The sequence below is a fragment of the Falco peregrinus genome, unplaced genomic scaffold (assembly GCF_023634155.1).
Source record: "Falco peregrinus isolate bFalPer1 unplaced genomic scaffold, bFalPer1.pri scaffold_35, whole genome shotgun sequence".
Classification (NCBI taxonomy): domain Eukaryota; kingdom Metazoa; phylum Chordata; class Aves; order Falconiformes; family Falconidae; genus Falco; species Falco peregrinus.
In genome coordinates, this window is record NW_026599603.1 from 2,412,556 (window position 1) to 2,428,915 (window position 16,360).

General features: G+C 48.0%; 1 long non-coding RNA gene across 1 annotated transcript; it reads right to left on the reverse strand.

The window, feature by feature from the left end:
• Window positions 1-391: 391 nt before the first annotated feature.
• Window positions 392-4,290, reverse strand: LOC129783367 (uncharacterized). Its single transcript, XR_008745258.1, has 3 exons — window positions 3,929-4,290; window positions 632-699; window positions 392-506 (listed from the first exon to the last, which is right to left on the reverse strand). It is a non-coding gene; the product is annotated as an uncharacterized LOC129783367 (long non-coding RNA).
• Window positions 4,291-16,360: the final 12,070 nt, after the last annotated feature.

Here is a 16,360-nt window from a genome sequence, read left to right on the forward strand (position 1 = left end):
GGCTGGGGGGACAATAGAGCTCGCCATGAAATGAGGATCAACCAAAATATTTCAGAGGCGCACAGCAGGGAGCACAAGCTGCTGGGCGTCAGCAAAGGGCTGTGCTCAGCTTTTCTGCGGCACGTTGTCACAGGCAAGGTGAACACGAAGCACAGGGAGGATCTGCAGTTCTACCTGCCTTGCAGGGGCTTGGCCTGAGCTCCCCCTTTGCAAACCAAGTCACCCTCCCGCCACACCGCACAATCTCTGCTTAATGTATGTCCCAGCAACTGGGGTACCACATGCAGAGAAATCTGAGAGGTCCCCCCTGGTCACAGCTCTAGTCATCACTGGTTCCAACACCTTCTGATGCTCAGGGTGTCCCCTGCGCCCTGGGTCCTCCCTCCAGGCGCCCCTCCTCCTCTCCATTTGCCCTGGAGTAGACAACTCAACATCACACCCATTCTGGGGAGATTTAAGCCCCAAAGAGCTCAGAACTGGCTGAAGCCAGCACAAAAGCCTATCTTCTCTCTGGGCTGAAGCCAGCACAAAAGCCTATCTTCTCTCTGAGAGTTGCAATGTCCTTACACCCTCCCTGTCCTTCCTGTCTAGATCAGAAACCAAACAGGGGAAGCGGTGCACGCAGATACACAGAGAATACTGAATGGGACACACTGGCTCCTCTTCCAACTCCTTTATTGTCTCAAAGGTGTTTTCATTCTGTTGGAGGAAAAAAGAGAGAAATATGTAGAGTCCCCAGGTTTATCCCTGGTAAGCACTTTCACATGTTCATTTAGTAAAGCAGATTAGATTGATTCCTCAGATTTATTTTTTTTTGGGGGGGTGGGGTGGGAAGGCGGGGAGGGGGATTATAATGAACTCATTCAGTTTTTAAATCAGGCTTAGGAGCCATGACTCACTGGCTACGAATACATGTACACACATGCATGTACAGGACAGCACAGAATACTCTATTTACTCATATGCCTCTGAAAAGACTTTTTTTTTTCTATTATTTGTTGTTCTCGGCATCATTTATGGCTGGACTGCATGGACAAGATGGTTTTCTTAATTCTGTGAAAACACTTGCATCTATTGATGCCTGCACCTCTAAACATAGTGATATGGTCATACAGCCAAATCCGCAAAGCGGATTACTGTTCTTACACCATTCTGGGCATGGCAGGCATACCCATAGAAACACCCCTGATGGCCTAATGGTCATGCCTATTTACACATTTATTTCTGCTATTGCATCCTCTGTAAAGAACAAGTGCTCCTTTCCTCGACCTGTCTCAGAACAAACCTGAATACTTAAGGAATTAAAACAGATGAGTCGGCCAAAGGAAAATTTAAACAGACTTAATTTAACAATGCCAAGGTGTTATTACTAAAATGCAAGCACTTTGACAGCAGGTATCTTATGAGCGCTGTGCAAAGTGACACAGAAAAGCCTCAAGAAAAATCTACTAGACTTTGGGTCAATACACTAAATCCCAGCACAATGGTTCAAGGGTAAGGGCACTTTAAAACAGAATGTGTCCCGAATCATGTTAGGAAGAAGACAAAGAACATATCCTGCTGGGAAGATCATTAACGATTAGGAAAACTCGAGCAGGCTACTATAAATTTGTCCCAGGTTAGAAAAGGCCAAGAATCTTTCAAAGGACACCACAAAAAAATAACATTTAAGACGAAAGGCAGTGTAGGAGCAAATGGAATTAAAAGGAGTCCTAGAAAGTAAATCTTTCAGTAATAAGCAAGCAAGGCTAATAACAATCTAGGGCATAGAAAAGATTAGCTCAGCACCAGGATGCACAGCAGATAGGAGAGCAAATTAGTTCTGTCTTACCAAAATGTAAATGGGGGCCGGGGGGGGGGGGGGGGGGGGGGGGGGGGGGCGCGGAATTCAGTACTTAGTGTTTCTCTTTATTTTTCCTGCATCTAATTTTTAACTGTTAAGAGAAATAACACTAAAACTTTATTTTTGCTAATGCCAGGCAACCAGAATCTGGAATTTAAATTAATCCTTCACACACTGCCATTTAGGGATCATTTCTACCAGATCCAACAAGGATACAAGGGATAGGACAAGAGGAAATGGCCTCAGGTTGCCCCAGGGGAGGTTTTCAGTGGACATTAGGAAAAAATTCTTCACTGAAAGGGTTGTCAAGGACTGGAACCAGCTGCCCAGGGAAGTTTCAGGGTGGCCTCACCATCCCTGGAGGCATTTCAAAGATGTGTAGATGTGGTGCTCAGGGACACAGTTTAGTGGTGGACTTGGCAGTGTTAGGTTAATGGCTGGACTCAATGATCTTAAAGGACTTTTCCAACCTAAATGATTCTATGATTCTATGCTGTTCAAAATGACCTACAGTCTTCCTTCAAAAAAGAGGGGCTATATTGCTGTTTCAATTGTACTGGTTATCGGGTAATCCAGCCTCATAGCACTCTTTAAATTAAAGTTTACAAGCACCGAGATATTCCCCAGTGACTGCACTTTAGCTAGTTTGATATTAAGCTATACATTTTTCTTAACGTGATTAGCAGCATACCTCAAGCTATGTTTGAACATATATTCTTAGGTGAATGGGAGATACTACCAGCTTTTCATTAGACAGAACATACGAGTATTTTAAAAAGCCAAACTCTAACAGAATACACAGCACAAGCATGTGTTTCTGCCAAGATAGTTTCTATTAAGTAAATCAAATGCATATGTTCGTTCTCTCCCTCTTCTGTCCATGCTTAAAATCCAGGCAAATTTGCAGAAGAACAGCGCAAAGAGCAAGGTGTTAGAACTTAGAGAGAAGACCCACAACTTCTCTCGCACATGCTCTTCTGCTACCTGTAGCTACGTGCTTACCTTTGCACTCACATTTGTTACACAACACACTTTGGTGCCCGGGAATTTGATTGATTTAGATTCGCCCTGACAGAAGGAAACCTTTTTTTTTAACCGTTTGACCTTGTTTCACTTCTAACTGGAAGATCAGTCCTGCCAGGAAGGAGAGGTGAAACCTCACGACAGCTGGAGGGTGAATAATCTCTCTTCAAACTCTAAAACTCTGCGTATGAAGTTTCCTTTACAATTTGTACTCCACCGGGCTATTAAAAATGTACGAAAAGCACAGCAAGAAATCAAGCCGCCCGCCAGTACAGAAGGTGCCAGCAGCTCCTCCTCGTTTCGCGAAAATCCAGCCCTCACCCTGAGGCTGCGGGACCAAATCCTGCGCAGCTGGAAGCGGCAGCGAGCCCTGGCCCCGGGGAAGGGCAGCTCAGCACCCTGCAAGGACGAGGCGCATCGCTCCGCTCCCCGCCACCCCGGGATGCCACACAGCCCCGGCGCCGGGGCAGCGGCGGCAGCACGGGCTCGCTGACGGTAACGGCGACCCTCCTGCCTCCCCCGAACGCGTAACGAGAGGCGAAAGCACCGTCCGGGCCGGCGGCCAAAGCACCTGGAGCCGCATCTCCCACCCCGGCAGGCCCGCCACTCGCCGGGCCGCCACCCCCCTCGCACCCAGACGGGGGGCGAGCCCCGGGAAGGGACATGTCGCACCGGGACGTCGCGCCGCCCCTCCGAGCGCCGAGGCCGGCAGCGACCGTCTCCTCGGGACCTGATGCTGCCGTCCAACGGCCGGATCCCATCGCCCGCCGTGCAACGGATCGAGCACCCGCACGGCCGAGGGACCAGCTACGCGTGTCTGCGGGGACGGGAGCTGGGGGGCAAACCCACAAAGCTAGCACAGCTCTTCGCGACAGGAAAATACTTTATACACCTGGAAAAACCGTTTACGATGACCTTTAGTCACACTTAACCCTCACTGGGTCTTACGAGCCTCGTCCCCATTTAAAGGCACAGCGGTCTTTAGTTTCACTCAAGTGTTCATGCACAGTTCAAGTAATTTCTGTTTGGTCCCATTAACCAACTGGTTCTCCTTGAGCTTACCTTGTGCCCCAGCTTGCCCCATGGCGTCTGTTCCCCCTCCCGAGGCCGTGTGCTGCCAAGCGCCTGCGACACGCCTGTCCTCCGGACCCTCTGCTGTGCTTCGCTGCAGACCCTCACATCTTTTCTCTACGTCGCCACTTAAGGCGCAGAGCTGCCTTCTGCTGACCACCGACGTGCAAGCCGTCGGTCCGCAACGCTTCCCGGGGCGCCGGGGGCTGCCTGCGGCGCGGCGCGGCGCGGTGCGGGGCCGGGGGCGGCTCTGCGGGGGCTGCCGGCGGCTGAGGCGGAGCCGCGAGTGCGGAGCCGCGGCGCAGCCCCCGGGTTCGCCCCCTGCGCAGGGCTGCCCGCTCCCTTCCCTGCGCGCTCCCTGGCGCTCGCCGCCTCGCTCCGGCCTCTCCCGGAGAAGGGGTCCGCTCTCCGGCTGGCCAACGCCTGCCCCGAGCCGGGCACGGCCAGCGCCGCCGTCGCAGGAGCGTGTCGGGCCGAGGGGCGGCGGCGAAACGTCTCGAACCTCGGCAGCGACAGCCCCGACCGCGCGGAGACCCGGCAGCGAGCCCGGGCCCCCCCGCGGGAGGCGGCTCCGGCTGACCGGCACCTTCACGCCGCACTCGCGGCCTCTGCCGCGGTCGTGCCCGTCCTCCGCAGCCGCTCGGGGGGCGCCCGTCACCCGCAGCTCCCCCGGCTCGCCCGCGCCGCTCCCGCAGCCGCCCCCGGGCAGGGCGGGGGGGGACGGCGGAGCCCTCCCCGGCTGCCGTGCGGGCTCTGCGGCCCGGGCACAGCGGCCCCGCCGGCGCACCCCGCAGCGAGCGCACCGCGGCGCAGGGGCGGGGGGCGGCCACCGGCTTCCAGCCGCCGGCTGGCCCCGACGGAGGGGCGGGCGGGGTCGCTCCAGCCCGCGGCACCGGTGCCGGACCGCCCGCCGGCCGGGAGGGGTGTCCCCCCGCCCCGGGTGTCCCCCCGCCCCCCGAGCCGCCCCCCTCTCGCAGCCCGGGCTGCTGCCCAGCTCCGCTGCCGAGAGCCCGAGCGAGATCGCTGCCCCCCGGGCCCCGGTGCCCACCCGGCGCTGGAAAAGCGCAGCCCCCTGCGGCGTGCTTACAGGCACCAGGGGCTGGGGGCTGCCTCTGCCTGCCTGTGCGGGTGTGTACACCGCATAACCCAGCGCTGACCCTACCTGCATGCACACGTGTGTGTGGCGGGCATGCCCGCTCGGCACGCGTGTGCCCACTGGAACACACTTCCTTGGCCGCAGCCGGGGGGGGCTGCAGCAGCCTCCCCTCTCTCCTGGGCTGGTACTGTAATAAGTAACTAAAGGGAATTTGCTGAGCGACCAAGGTAAGCAAGAGGAAGGAACCCATCGTGGTGGCCTTAAGAACGTCCTGTTTAACAAGAAGAGACATGTCCACAATGTTATCTTGCTGCACCAAACATGGGAACGTCCTGTCTGACGAGAAACCACGATAACAGAAGCAGCAGAGGGGCTACTGAAGGTGTCAGAAGCGACCTCGGGGAAGATAAAAAGAGCTGCTCAGCTTGCTTGAATTTGCGCGCCGTTGGTGGAGCAGGAGACTCCCCGGCCGCCCAGCGCTGTTTTGCTTACTTGTCGCTTGCTTTAATAAATCACATTTTCTAATTGGCCAGTCTCTGTCATTTCATTGGACAGGTAAACTCTAACAATTTTGGTGCCGTGACTCGGATAAGGGCAATCTGGCCTGAGGTCCGTGGCAGGGGAGGCGCCCCGCTGGATAAGCGGCCCTTGTCAGGGTGCTTCTACGCCAAACCCTTTACCGACGAACCTCAAATGTGACAGTACGCAAATAAAACCGGTTACCCCATAACCTCTGTGCACGAAGCCCGAATGAAGATGCAGGACGCGTCCTGCGTGAGTATAGGCCGGTTCACCGTTCGGTTGGGGCTGGGTATCCTGAAGCGTGCTTGTGTGCGACGCCCAGGGAGGGCGAAGTGAGTGCGGACCCTCAGTAGTGCGGTTTCCAGACCCCGCGAGGGGCTGCGCCACGAACCAGGGGAAGCGACTGCGCGAGTGAAAGAAGGCGCCTCGGAAGATGGGACAGAGGAAAAGCAAGCCCTCTGATCCCATGGGTGGTTCTGGGGTCCAGATTAGGCTCCCACAGATACCACCGGCGAGTCCGCTAGGACTCATGATAAAATTTTGGGATGCGTACCCTTCTAGGCAGGGTAAGAGTAAAGTAAGATTGATACACTACTGTATGGAAGTTTGGGGTGGGAAACAAATCAGGGGCGACCACCTCTACCGACCAGTCTTCGGGGCACCTGAAGACTGGATATGCCAGGCTTTGAATAGATATGTGAATTCAAAAGACCCCTTTTGCCCGGAGGAAAGTGAGTATGCTTCCTTATGGGCAGGGTCTGAAACTAGGGCCCTTTTGTTCCCGTTAAAAGAAAACAAAGGGGGGAAAAGAAGAAGAATAGAAGTGAGGATGAGATCCCTACCTCTCCCCCTCCGTATATACCTCCACCGCCCCCCCCTGCCCCCCCCCCCGCAGCAGCCCTTACCACCTCCCTCCCTCCCCTCCCGCCGCTATCTAGACCCTGTGAAAGTGTTAAAGTATCGGGGTGAGTTTGTACAAAGCCCCGTCGCCCCTCGAAGGTGCGGCTGAGCCCTGCGGGACGCATGGCAGGGTGTTTGCTGTTTGCCTGCGAAGGCGTGGTATGTAAGAACGCAGACTTAAAGCAACAAGGAGCAGATTTGCATTCAGGGTCAGAAAGAGTCAAAACAGAAGTGCTGTAGCAGAGGCAGGCTTGTGTAACCTGCAGAGCAGGAAGAGCATCTCCTGCCCCGAACCCTTCTGATGGTGGGGAGGAGGGGGTTGCTGTTGCTGACAATTGAGCAGAAGGACCTGACAATGTCACCCCGATTGCTGCAGCATTTGCAGCACAACAGGACCGGTAACGGCCCCTCTAGGGCAGGCAGCGGGTCTGAGGAGAGTGAAGGTGAATCTCGGATGGGGAAATTTAGATGTTGGAAAGTTGGTTGTGAATAGGCCTGGATAAAGGTTTGAGTTGATTTTTACTAAGGTAATCGTGATGTAGAAAAGTTGATAGAAGGAACAGGGGACGTGTACAGAAGGTGAGAGAAGAAGAGCTGGGTCGTGCTAAACTGGTAGAGGAGAGGAAGCAGAGACCGAGGAGGAATATCAGGCAGAAGCGAATGAGCATATTGTAGGGAAAGTGGACACTGGAAGCGAGATGGCCCTGAGCTAAAGAACCAACAAGGGGTTCTGGTGAACTAGGGACTAGGAAAAATGAGGTGGAATTTTTAGTGAATACAAAACCAACTTATTTGGTGTTAAACTTCAGTGAAAAGAATTTGTTACAGTTGTGGGAGCTGCTGGCCACCAGGAAAACATCCTGAAACCTTTAAAGTACAAACTAAGAAAACAAGTAAGACTGCCAAATTCACCAAAATCTTTAAGTGGAAAAGAAATCTTTAACCAGGTATATCTGGAAATAAATTCCAGGTAAGGAAAAAATGCTTTACCTGTTACAGTAAAAATGATAAGGGGAAGGCCTGCCTAGTTCAGGTAAAACAATATCCCTTGCTCAGCAAGGCTATGGGGAATATTGGCAGAAAAACTGAAATAAAATACACTCTGTAGTAGTTCTACTAATGTAAATCTGTGTGTTTTACCATGACAGTGACTTGTTATGGGATGTGCAGGTGAAACTCTGCAGCAGCAGAGGAGGTAGGAAAGGAGGAATTATCCTTAATACCAGATGGTAAAATCCAAACTGTAAGTACAGATCAGGAGCCAAACTATTCTAATGATTCTCGATTACCTGCTAGCCGAAGAAGGAAGTGTTTGTGGTAAATGAAATGTTTCCAATTGTTATTTGAAAATTGATGGCAATGGTGAGGGAGTTAAACAAATCACATCAGAGACAGGGAGGTTAGCCCATGTTCCCATCCGAACTTGGAAAGACTGGAATATTGACTTGTTTTCCTGGCTTCTCGGGAGCCCCTGGGTAAAACGAATCCTATTTTATTTGTTATGTGGATTAGCCACCTTATTGTTTTTGCCATGTGCTGTTCCATGTTTTATAAGATTAATTCAACACGTTATAACTAACATGCAATTTGCTACTATGATTTCACCCAATGGCGTTAAACAAATTCGAGTAGTACGCCGAAATGTACAGTCGACAATACAGATTAGATAGTTAACACAATAACAATTTAATAGCAAACAGGAATCTGGGAATAATTAACTATTAACAATTCATACAACAATGTAGGCTGATGAAGAATACAAGTAGAATACCAAAGAAAACAACCATCAGGAACGCACAGACGAGGATGTGGTAACGTCTTTTATACTTTTCCACCTCCACCATAAGTTCTTGATGTGTGACAGCAGAAAAACTCACCCTCTGCCTAACCAACGAGAAAAAAAAAAAAAAAGGGGGGGTTGGTTCCCCTTTATAATGAACCATACAGGTTAGACCATCCAGAGCCTTCCTCCCTGGCAGGTGACGTGGCGGTCTGACGGTGAGAAAACATTGCACTGAAAGCAAGGACCTGTCATTTGGCCATAGTGCCATAAATGTTACCATTAACAAACTTACCGGAGTGGTAAGCTCGGGAAATGGGTCCAGGACTTCATCTGGACACCCAGCAGCTATCTTTTATCGTGTATGCCTTTGAACATGCGCATGCGCAATTTTAAACCCCACAGAATGTACTGGAACAATCTGGAAAGACCGCGCATGCGAAATCCCTATAGTCTAGCCATGATAGTGACGCATATGTATTAAAAAAAAAAAAGAATGTTTAAAGAAACTATAGTATTTATAGTTCATTTATTACTTAACTGGAATGTATAGTTATCAGTGTTGGTTTTAGGTTTTGTTTTTGTAGGTTATTATATGTATTACCCAACCCTTTTGATTTATTTTGAAAACCGTGTGTTAGATGTAAAGTAAATTCAATGAATCATTTGACAACCAGTAAACAACAAATAACAATTTCTTAACAAACATGAACTAGAAGTTGAATAACAGAATGACAGTCCAGCAAAGTCTCATGTGAGGTGGAAAACAGGCTTCTTCACTCGTGAGTCCAGCACGGTCCTGAATAATGTCGGGGTGGTAACTCCATCTGTTCCCTCCACGATAGTCTGTCTGGTCCTTGGTATTTTTCTTCACGAGGTAACGAAAATGAACAGAAACAAATAACAAGTCACATGGTAACTGCTGGAGATCAACAGTTTTCTTTTGTTTATGTAACAGACTCTCGCACTCTGCTTTGGTATCCCATGGGTTCCACTACTCGGGGCGGATTGCGAGGAAGAGATCCCACTCTTCTGTACCGGCGTGACCAAAAACACTCACAAAAGCACATGCTGATGGTTACTGTAGTCACGATGAGGCAAAGGCTGAACAGCAAAACCGTACAGAGTGTGTCGTCTCCTGCTCCCATCTTTTCCAAAATGATAAGGATTGTTTGTGGCGAGACAAACAAATTGGTCCGTGACCCTCCTGGTCAAGATTCAGGCTAATGCCCTGACCAAAACTGCACAATGAAAACGCATGCGCAGCCTAACCTTAAAGGGGCATGAAAATTTGCCCCTTTAAATGCCCACCTCTTGGCTCTTGATTCTTAACCCCCACAAACAAACCTTATGTATGCTAAGAAATGTTGTATTGTGTTTTGTTATGTAATCCTGTTATGATAATGTTTTGAAATTAGCTTATGACATGTTTGAGTTTTGAGTTGTTAGCTAACGTTTGTTAGGGATTTGTAGTTCTTGTTAGTCATTTGTAGTTATTGCCTGTTACTGTTTATTGATAATGGTAAATGGGTTTAATGCTTAGATAAAGATTGTTAACCTCCTTTGTATAGTTGGCAGAATCTTTTCTCTATCTCTATCTATGCCACCCACGGAGCAGCAATGTTGAGCCACGGGGCGGTGTGAAGGACGTTATTGGGACATCGCTATCTGTCTCACCATTGCTGGCTGACCGCAAAACAACACAGAGACGGAGATACCCGAATCACCCAGAATAGGAGATCTCCGGGGAATACCCTGCTTAAAACACCCCACTTCCGGACATTCATGTTGGGTTGTTTGCCAATGTCTAAATTGTGATAGGGATTGGTCCTGTGTTTCATTTAAGAGACAACCTTACTGTATGAAATGTCACAATGATTCGATACGTACCAGGGGACCAGAGGATCAAGTGGAAATTTGTAAATTATTTTGTGGATGGGAACTGTCAGTACCTGAACTTTGGGAAGTACATGAAACAGACTGGTACAGAGTTTTAAGACAGTGTACTATAAGATTCGCCTGGAAACGGACACAGCAACCAAACAGGTGGAAATATATTTAAGAGATAACTGACTCTTTAGACCTTGGAAATTATTGACAGGATAACAGCAAAATTCCCCTGAAGACTACCTGCTGCTGCCAAGAAGATATTGATATCCCGTTGTTCTCTGCAAAAGAGTGGACGAGGAAGGCAGAGAGGTACTGAACAGTGGGGAAATGAAAGCTAGTATCCTATTAATGGTATTGGTTACCATGACTTTAAAAAAAAAAAAAAAAAAGAGCATTACCCTTCAATTGGACCTTAGGTTGATGGGAAGATTCAATAGAAGTTCGGTATAACGATATATTTGATCCCCAAAATTCCAAGTTAAATTGGAAGATTTAGTCTTTTATGAACTAGACCTACCCGGTCGACGAGAAAGAACAATAAAACCTTTTTATCTCTGCCCCAGTTCGAATCCAGGGAAAAGCTATTGCAATTTCCCTAATCACTATTACTGTGCATATTGGGGATGTGAAACCATAGCTTCAAACTGGGACGTAGCCATTAAAAATAGATTCTTAAATATAACATGGGGACCCAGAGGATGCAATCCACCAGCTCCTAGCTGGGATAGACACACAGAGGACCCCCATCTTGGCAGCTGTAAGCATGTTATGTACTAGAAATCCTGCAGCCTAATGACCACGGATGGCTATTAGGACGAACCTGGGGAATAAGATATTGGGAACCTGGAGCTGATAGAGGGGTCTTAATATTTATTCAGAAACATGAACTAAAAACGCCACAAGCAGCGGGACCCAACAGAGTTATTAAAGAGCAAAAAGGTAAAAAGGAAAAGAGAGTCATTAAGAGAGTTCAGCCAGCACAGCCATTGCCCTCTATCCATTTTCATGACAGTTAAAGCCTGTACACCTTTTTGTTCAGGAATGCTATTACCTTACAGATTCTTCCATTCATGTAAAGGGGCTCTCAGCTGGGCAGTAGGCAGTAGGTACTATCACAAAATAAGAGATTCATAGGAGCAACGGCCACAAATACCTGACTTTCTAGTATAAAAATCTTGGGTTGTTGAGGCAGCATGGTGATGTTACAACAAAAGGCATAGGGAGAAGTGTAAAGGGAAGCTCTTAAAATCAGTCCAGTTTTAATGAAAACAGAATCCCATCAGGTTGCTTTGTCTTTCTAGCTTTCCTGTTCACTGGAACACTTGAAGCACACATCTCTGTGTTGTCCTCATCAGTATTATAAGCTGTCCTTGTAAATGAAATTGTGCTATTCTCCTCAGGGATGAATCTGAATTTCTCAGTTCATTTGGGTCTGAAAAGAGCTTACTAAGCTTACTCTGCCATTCGTGTCTCCCTTCTGTTGCTCTGCACAAAACAGGGTATGTATTAATGATGCTGGCCCTGATCCTGAATGTCCTTTTTGCTGATGGTGGGACCAGGGGGGAGACCTCGTGTATGCTGAAATAATCACCAAACCCCTTTGATCCACTTCAAAACTCCCAGGTCTTTTTTATCTGCTTGTGTTTGAACTAGGAGACATGACAAGTATATACTCACAATTAACACAGTCCATGAGGATTTAGATGGGGAATGCAATTAGTTTGCCTTTTAACTGTCCAATTTTGGACATTTTCATAAGGGAAGTGAGAGAATTACTTTCAGAGGACTGATAACAAGCAATCTGTAGAGTGACAGATGTCAGAAACAGACAGCACCATCCTAAAATGGAGTGGATACAGAGCACCTGCATCTATGTACACCTGTTCCTATACACATATTTCAGGAATGGGATTGCATCAATAGATAAAATAGATATCGCTATGAGACTCTGCATCTCAAAACTCCTTGCAAGTCTGCAGGAGGACTGACCAAAAGTCTAAAGATCAGATTCAAGGCTAAAAAAAATTTGCATGACAGTCAAAGACCAGCACTGATTTAAAAGAACTGCATGTGAGGAGGCCAGTAACAGAGGGAACACAACCTAGAGACAGCACTCCAAGTTTTACAGCCTGTTTCATGGCCACATGTAGGTGTGGCAGTTACCTGGAGGACACGTGCTCTCCTATCACAAAGAGTAAATGCCTCACAAGTTTGTGATCCTGATGGAGGAAAGGCTGTGCTACTGCCCCTTAGCCCCAGCTACCCTTATGCCTTGTCCTGTTTAATGGCTGCTTTGACTGTGTTTTGGAATTGTTAAATAGGTGAAAACATTGTCTGTTTGTTATTTCTGTTATTGCTGTTGTCATTTCATAGAATGCTAAAGGCTACTCTCAAAAATAAAGATGAGGTTTACCTTCCTATTTGATCCTTACAGTGATAAACAATTTTAGGTTGCCATAATTTCAGACAACCAAGCTTAAGAAATCCTAAATCAGTCTGTGCAGTGGGAGAGAGGGCACTTACTCAACCTCTCATGACAATGAAGCAACATTTGAGGACTTACGAATTGGATATGCCAAAAATTTCAGCCTTGAAAACCATTAAGTGACCTGTGGAAATGCAGGCCTCCTTAGGACAACAGAAATACCTGTTTCATTTTGCTTTCCAGTTCTAGTGGAAGCAAATCAGCTGTTCTGTAACATGCTGCTACCACCACAATCAGTTCTGGTGCTTAAACTGGAGTCCCACTGTTATAAATGCTGGTGAGCTGCTGGTCAGGCACTCTGCACAACAAATTTTTCTTTGGATCTCTCTTGGTGATCTCACCAGTTAACAGCCTAAAAATTGTATGGTTCAGAAGACAGTGGTAAGTTCATGTTTTACCCTAGTAGCTTTGTGAGGAGAAGAATTCTGAATCCTGTTGGTGCTGGGAAGATTAAATTTAACCTCCCATTTTCTGGATTTTGTTGGGTGTGAAGGAGGAAGAAGAGTTTGGGTTTAGTAAACATGAAGAGACTCTTGATGAATGTTCTAGAAGCCAAAGAGCTGTTCTACATTTTTTTTACTTTACCATCAAATGAAGAAACATGGGGTTCTGCTCCCCATAATAACAACTCAAGCATCATATAGCTGTAGAGATGGCATTTGAAGTATTTAAGTAGAGTCTAAAAACTGAGGCAACAGAACAGGAGATAAACTGCAAGCACAAAGAAATCATTGGGACCATGCCCACGCATTTCAGAAGCGTTATCAGCCAAAGGCCAGCCTTAGAAAAGCCTTTAGGTACCTTATACATCTGTTGATGTACACGTAGGAAACATAAATAGAAATAAATTCCCTTCATCTTAGTAAATAAGCAAAGGTATTCTTCAGAAATGCTAAACCCATGTGTTTGTACGCAATGTTGAGGGCTAAGCTGACAATGCCCCAATAGCACTCCGAAGGTTAATTCTATAGATAACCCCTTTTCCAGTCATGCACGGAAACAGCCCAGGAAATTCAGCGCCTCTGCAAACAGTGAGAGTAGATCCCAGGCAATATACAGTATACTCTCATTCCAGGTAGCTGAGGTGTCTTTTATTTCACTCTACCTATCTGTTCTCTTGTTACATAAGAAAATTGTAATGATAAACCTAAATGTTCCTGTGACCTTAAAGATGTAATAGCAACAACTCTTTGTTTTGACGGAGAGATGACTTCGTGGTTGTAACAAAGAAAACAAAAGTCTGTTCAGCTCATGCGTTGGTATGATAAAGCCTGCTGTACTCAGAGCCAGCTTAATGAACCTTGGACACAATCAGTCCTCACTTAATAGCAGGTCTCCCTTTAGTGTGTTGACAAGAGATGCAAAGTCAACAAGTTTAAATCTTCCCTGAGCAGTGGGTTTTGGTTCATAATTACCTGGTGAATGGAGCCTGGTGGCTGTTACCGCTGATCTCTTAGGGGGTGAGACAACAGGCCTGTTAGCATCCTGATCTTTTTGTACTTCTTTCTCCACACCTTTAGGGAAAGAAAAAAAAAAAGGTAGAAAGAAACCTGTTTTATAATTCTGTTTGCAACTGTGCAGAACTATGTCACTAAGATACATACCAGAATGGCGAAATACCAGTATTTCATCCATGCACACCCTGGGCTTTGCACAGAATGATACTACACAGTACTTCTGTGTTGGATGTCAACCTGCCCCTTCTGCAAGCATGACTGTGTGCATGTGGCTGAGCTGACACGCACAGCACTAAAGAAGGTCAGAAGGTGCCTTACACACTATCTGGGTTCTCCAGCCACCTGCACGGTGGCAAATGCCATTAAGGCACAAACAGCTACATAGGTAGCCCATCCTACCTGTTCTGAGCTCTGTGTTCTCTCTCTTTACCTTGCTGTGCATCCTCACCCTGGGCTGGAGGAGAAGCTGAGTAGGACTATGCAAAGCTGACTGAAGTTACCTGCAGGGCCCTGCTCTATCAGCTTCTTCCCCAGGTTGGGAAACGGCCTTTTCTGGTGGCCAGCTTTCCCAAGAGGGTCTCACACAGGCAAGAGACGGGCTTCTGCAGAACCAGAAGCAGGCAGGCTGTGTCGGGGCTGTGCTGGATGTGGCGTGCCAGACAGGAGAGGGGGTCTCTGCCTGTGCACTAACTCAGCCAGGGCCAGAGAGGTGCAGCACAGGCAACGCACAAAACCGACAACACGCTGTGCCAATGCAGGATACAACAGGGCCACATCATTTTCTTGATGTCCACAAGGCCGAACCAAAACCTGGTTCATGCTCATCTATGACCCAGGCATGTTCCAGGCTGTCTGCCCTCCCTCCTCTCCCCTCTGTGTGTGTAGCTCTCCACATTACTCTTGACCTCTGCATTGATCCCTTTTTTCTGCAGCCACTAATTCTTCCCACTGACAGCAGGATGCCCCAGAGCTCTTGGATTATGACCTCCAGAAACTTTGCGCTAGCCTTTCCTCTTCCTTTAGTTTTCCAGAGGGAGGCAACTGGGTGTCTGTTATTATCCCTCCCATGGCTGGAGCTCTCTGGTTAGGGGGCTCAGGGTGGTCTGTCAGTTGTCCAGGCTCTGCAGCCGCCGACTGCCTCTTGTACCAGGGAGATCCAGCTTCATCTGGAAGCCAGAGCGGCCACCCAGGCTCAGCTCACCCCTCCCGCCCACCCACGATTCTCATCAAAATAGCTGTGGGGACCATGCTGAGTGCAGGAACGTGAAAGACTGGCCCTGCTTGTTTTTCCATGGTGTGACAGTCAAGCCACGGGATTTCATGTGGAAAACGCTGAGGAAGTAAGAAGAAAGAGCAAGGAAAAGCAAATCTCCGAGACGGTAAGGGATTTTTCTGTATACTTTCCTTTTTTATCGTTAGTGTTTGTTGGGGGTTGCATTTTGGTCTGCAGGACTGTGTCACAGCCCCCGGACACACAGGAGAAACAGACACTTAAGGCAAACAATGTTTGCCTCATTAGCTTGCCCTTCTCTTGAGTAAGTTCACAGACAGCTTGTAAGAAAATGTCAACGTCCCACAGAATCTGTAGTATCTGAAGCAGGAAAACACACTCCTATTTTCTTGCTGGTGCTTAAAGACGGTGACAGTCCAAAAACTAATGCTCTCTTCCATTTGGCTTAATGCATATGTGGTACGTCTCTTTCAATAGTGGAGAAAAGTGATAATTTTATAGGGAGATCAAAGCTTCAGGCACACTTACTGCATGACTAGTTTTCTGCTCTTTCCAAAGCCACAGCTAGTCACAGCTGCAGTATCAGATGCATCATTCACCCTGCCACTTCCGTCTGCATCGGGACTTGCAAGCAGTGAGCTGCAGACACAGCATTTGCCGAGCACCGAGCTTCATGTTTTCTAGCACCACATCTCAGCATTCCCTTGCAGAGTTCTGCGAAGAACACGTGCACACCCACCAGCCCCGAGCCCAGCCATCTGCAGGAGGATAGCACAAGAGGAAGTCTAAGACCCTCTCTGACTCCCTTCCACCACTCAGAGGCAAATCACACCATCAGTCTTCAGGGGCTGGTAAAGACTGAACTTTTCTTCATACCTTTACTTTGGTCCATCTCCATTTTCTCTGCTGTTTATAAATTTGACATGTTGAGGCTACTGCTCTCATTTGTCATTAATACCTTTCACAGTGAAGCGACTAAGAATATAAATTTCTTGTGTCTGCCACCTACTGCACTGTGCTTTACTACAGAGCAGGACATAAAACAAGTTTATGGTGCCGTTT